Source organism: Silene latifolia, chromosome X (assembly GCF_048544455.1).
Source record: "Silene latifolia isolate original U9 population chromosome X, ASM4854445v1, whole genome shotgun sequence".
Classification (NCBI taxonomy): Eukaryota; Viridiplantae; Streptophyta; class Magnoliopsida; order Caryophyllales; family Caryophyllaceae; genus Silene; species Silene latifolia.
Genome location: NC_133537.1, coordinates 39,976,833 through 39,982,304, shown reverse-complemented (window position 1 = coordinate 39,982,304; position 5,472 = coordinate 39,976,833).

The following is a 5,472-nucleotide window of genomic DNA, read 5'->3' as shown; positions in this document are numbered from 1 at the left end:
CAATTAGTAGCACCCAAGACAATCCCTTAATCCCACAAATAAACATGTACTAGATGTTTGTATTGTAGTTTACCTTAAAATCTATTACTAATACTCATATACTACTTCTAGTAATCTTAGTAATTTATATGAACAATTTGGATTAAAATCTCATCTTTTTGATGAAGATTAAAGAGAGAGAAGAGAGAATATTCATGAACACTTGCATGTTGATTGAATGGTAGTGTAAGAATAAAAGAAAAGAACCAATAACCCATAAAGAGAGGGAGTGTCACGGTTTTTGGAGCCTCAAATGGCATCATTTCTTTTCCTTTTACTCTTCTCAAAAATAGTAGGTGTGTAAGATATGTAAGACTAGTTGTAAGTAGGCATCATTATGTTTATTTTATCAATTAAAATAAAACAACCAAAACCCACTAACACACCCTCCATTTTCGGTCCATTACTTAGAATGGACTACCATTTTATTTTGTCAATTTGTCATTTGTCACACAATATGTCACATGTAGTATGATACATGTTATTAATTAATTTAATGCATATTTATCACATAAATATCATTTCATGAATTAATTAAATTACATACAACAAATTGACAAGTGATACTTGATCACTTAAATAAAATGGGTCATATAGTTATAATTCACAACTTCTTGTAATTATAATTAACCATTCATTCTTATCTTTATTGTTTCTCAAACAATAAATAATTTTAGCAACAAAGCATTTTATTACTAAAATATAAATCTTATTTAATCCCATTACAATAAGATATCAATATTCTCTCTCACAAATCGAATTGTTCAATTTTAAGGAATTAATTAATCAGATCGGTATACAACTAATTAACCTTTTCAATTAAGGGAATCGTCCTTTAGGTGTGACCTCAAGGGATCAATTGATCACCACCGTCGCACGACAGTAATGTCAAACTCTAGCCAGCCAATCATTACCGATATGTGTGGACCAGTTGACTATATATGTAATGTATCATCCCTTTCGTATTCTTGAAATGAGATTTAATAATGATATTTAAATCATGTGATCGCACTATTGTTGAGGACACATTTCCCAACAATCTCCCACTTGTCCTCGACAAGTGTGCGTCACCAATTCTCTTGTCCTATTACTATCTCCCACTCAATGCAAGGTGTCTTTCGGTCGTACTTGCAAGTGATCATATCGAGAGTGGTTTCCTCGATCCGAGAATAACCGATTGACCGGAATTTATCCATCGTGGATACCTTCCGAGCGTGGCCACGCATTTCCGCTTAATTACTCCTCGAGTGGCCTCGAGATATTGTTTTAACCCTGACAAGGGGTGGACAATTCCTATCGCACGTATTCCCTTCGACTAGCCACAGCCATCATAACCCAAAATATGCCCATTTGACCCCATTTACGAAGGTCGTAGTAACACAAATCAAAGTTAATCAAATCGTGCCATCTTAAGCGAATGTCTTTAGTCAAAAGAATTGACTCATTAGAATACTATAGTAGCTCTCGCCACGACCAGGCTTTATAAATTTGTCAGAACTCTATAAGCGGTCACTGCCCGACAAAGTGTTCCTAACAGTCTGCCTATGTGATCGACTAGTCATCTCACATGACTCTATGGCACTTGAACTTGCCATCAATCGCATCACACTCTAGTCACTTCGAGACGTCACCTCATATAAGTGACTATGGGCGAATACAATGCTAATCCGTGTTCACTTTAACGGGTTCAATTGTCTCTACAACCCGTTTGGATGTAACAAAGTATAATAAAAGAGTTTTAAAGTAAAACTCGAACGACAAATGCGATTATCACATATGAATAGCCAATGCCTGATTACTATTTCATGTTCTATAATCTAATTTGATCTTGTACATAGTTGTTCATTTCAATTCAATTGAAATGACATGACTCATCATGTTTAGCCTTTGAGAAGGCTTTGGTTAGTAGGTTTTATCAATTTCTTGTACCTTACTCAACCTCACTACATACTAGTTTTCCTTTGTAATGTATACATTTGCATTACAAAACTTTCTGAGTACGTGTCGAGATCCAATCAAGACATAGGCCCTCTTAGCCTAAGAATAGCTCCCACTTTGTTTTCACAAGTGCGGGACTCATCCTCTTGCACATCTCATGATTGCAAGTGTACTCAATTTCCGTTGTAAACATTTCTTATTGTTCTTTATTGCCTAGAACGATTCTAGAAAATCTACTTCTTAATTAACATTGCCACAATGGTATCTTAACCATCCTGATGTGTTTTGATTATGGTTTTGTCGGAAACCATGCGCAATCTCAATTGTCAATTGTCACTTGTGTAACACCCTTACACAAAATTGCATCATAAACACTTTGCTTTACTTCCTTAATGCTTCTGCATGCACTTAAGGGTAATCTTTATGGATTACGTGGCAAAGATTACTTAAATTCGATTTTGAAAACAATTCATCATACTCAAAGTATATGAAGTGTTATACATCATTTTCTATTTAATTGATTTGGCAGCGGAAGCAAATGGAATCAATCAAATATGTTCAACTTGGTTGAACTAGTCATGAATCTTATCTACATAAAACTTCTTATTGACGCTAATATCATGTGGATTTATCTTCATAAATCCGAATATTAAAGATGTATTATAATACTCCAAAAGTCTTAAATCATTCTTAATGATCAATATGTCATCCACATATCGGACTAATTAAAAATTCCGTAACTCCCACTAAACTCCATGTATAAACACAACTTCTCGACTTATCGAGAAAAGTTTTATCACATGATCAAAATGTTGATTCTAACTCATTGATGTCCTACTTAAGACCCTCTCTTAAGTTTCACATTATCTTAGGATTGCAAGAATCTACTAAACTCATGATATGTATTGAATACATTCCTTCTATTGAAGAAGTGGGTTTTAGATTCACTCGATATGTATTTTATAACCTCATAATGAAACACAATCCCTAAGAAAATCCAAATAGACTTAAGCATTTCAACTGGTGCAAAACCCTTTGCAACCAATCAAACCTTGAAATCTCTCTTTATTAGTGCAAAACCCTTTGCAACTAATCAAGCCTTTTATATTGGATTTTCATGGCTCTAAGCCTTGTAGTGAGTTTTGACTTAAACACTCTCATGTAAGTCATATGTTCATTACTTTCTAGAAGTAATCAATGTGAATCAAACGATTTCTCTTGTAAGTTATAAGCTCTTTGCTTTCTTAAAAGTAGCATGAATTCATCATTTTTAACAAGTGACGAACTTTAACCTCCTAGGTTTTAAAGAAACAACGTCTTACACAAAACATCTCATGTAGCCAAGAAAGACCAGTTTCTTGCGACATAGCATCTTTGTGGCTCTTTGAATAATTTCTCCCACTCTGTCTTCTAGAAATAAACTTGTATTTTAGAAAGACAGCTTCATGAGCCGCAAACCCGTCGTACTCGTGATAATTGAAAGGGAAAAATGAGCATTTGTTTCTTGTGAAAACTTACAAACATGGTACCCTTACCATTTCATATCTCATAAGATTCGATTTAGTGGAAAAATAATTTAGACAAAAATGATAATATCCCCAAAAGGATCAAGTAACTCAAAGTAACTTGATTGAAGTCCAAACCATATCGAATAGCATTTGATTTCTTATCCATCCACACATTGTCCCATAATGTGTGTTAAGAGAGATTAACTTGTGATATTATATCACATTTCCTTTGGCTTATATCACAGTCTTCACTTTGATAATCCCATCACGACTAAATCGTGATTCTTTGAATACTTTGAACTTCTTCAAGGATTTCTCTATTTACCTTATTAAGTGAACATATTAGTGTCAACTTAAATCGTTGGTAAAAGAAAATGATCAACCTATTTTGGATCAATGATTTACAATCTCGATCTCCTTTTCAACCAAAAGGCACGAGACATCTTGCTTTGAATACAAGATACACATATACCATTAACAATCTAATGGTTTCAAGAGTACTCGATAACTCTTTGCGTTCATCATTCCAAAATTTAAGGTTTAATCTTGGGTTACCAATTTGAGTCTTGCATCATCTTCATGATATATCATTCTAGTTTGGTTTAGAATATTATCACCTTGATGATGGGCTAGCCATACATCAAATCATGGTGTATAGGGTCACAAAAGTGAAACCTCTTTTGTATCTTTAACAAATTGTATTCTTATTTAGAGTTTATGTACTTAATAGTCACAATTAAGTACAACTCCAAACCCGAAAACTAGATTTGGTACACAATGACTCTATCTCTTAACTTCATTGTTGCTAGTCGTCATATTCTAATCATCCTATGTATCAAACATAATGATGAAAACCACCACCGGTTTCTAATATTGACGAAGTAATACTAGCAAAATTTATGTTTAATCAAATAAACATTTAACGAAGAAGGTCCCATTAGATGTCCCACAACTAACTTGTTGATTCTTCAATAATTTGGGGTAGTTTCCTTTCTCGTGTCTAACATTTAAGACAATGGAAACTTTATCGGTCGGGATTGATAGGTTTAGTATCGTCATTCTCAACAACTTTACCTTTAACATAACCTTGTATCAATTCCATTCTAATTTTACTTCTTTAACCTCGTCCTCATCTTAACGGTTGAAGAGAATGCTCCCACTCATTTCAATGAGTCTTTACTTAGAGAAGCAAAGGTGAATCTTATAAAGATTACTCTTCAATTCAATCGTTTTAGTCTTAAAACTTTCATTGAAGTGGTTGCGTTATTTTGGTCAATTACGAATTCTGACAAAACTAATTACCAAAACAATTTATCGCTTCAAGGTACTTAATTCAATTAAGTATATGAAACATAATCCATTGTAAGTAGAAGTGTTAGTCAAGAATCAAAAACCTGTTTGATAATGAATAACTTTAATCTATACTCTTTACAAGAGATCCATAGCAATGGTTCATTCAAGGTCTTTAGAAGAAAATTCAAATTTTGTCTTTAGATACGATGTTTTAATGGAGTTTTGAATCGAAATGATATCGTATATGAATTTTGGTAAAGAAATAGAACAATATAACAACGGAATAGTGGAAAAACTTAACATTTATCGTTTTATTAATACTTGAAAAACAAGTATAGCATTTACATAGTGACCTCTACCCAACTATGATAAATGATTCCAAGATCCAAATTCATATTAACTTGGGGCACGGTGTGCCGAAATACCCTTTATTAATATAACTCGGTGGATTAACTCTTTAATCGATTCTACTTTTAGAACTCTTGGTCGATAAAATTACATTAATATTTTATCTCTAGCCCGAAACACATCCGGAAATACGTCGTGAATACTTTCGTTGAGTTCAACCCAAATTTCGAATAAATGTGTCCGTGATCCAAACCCATGTCAACTTAGGGCACGGTGTGCCGAAATACCCCTTATTAACATGAACTCGGTGGATTAACATTCATCACCCACTTCCCCTACGTAACAG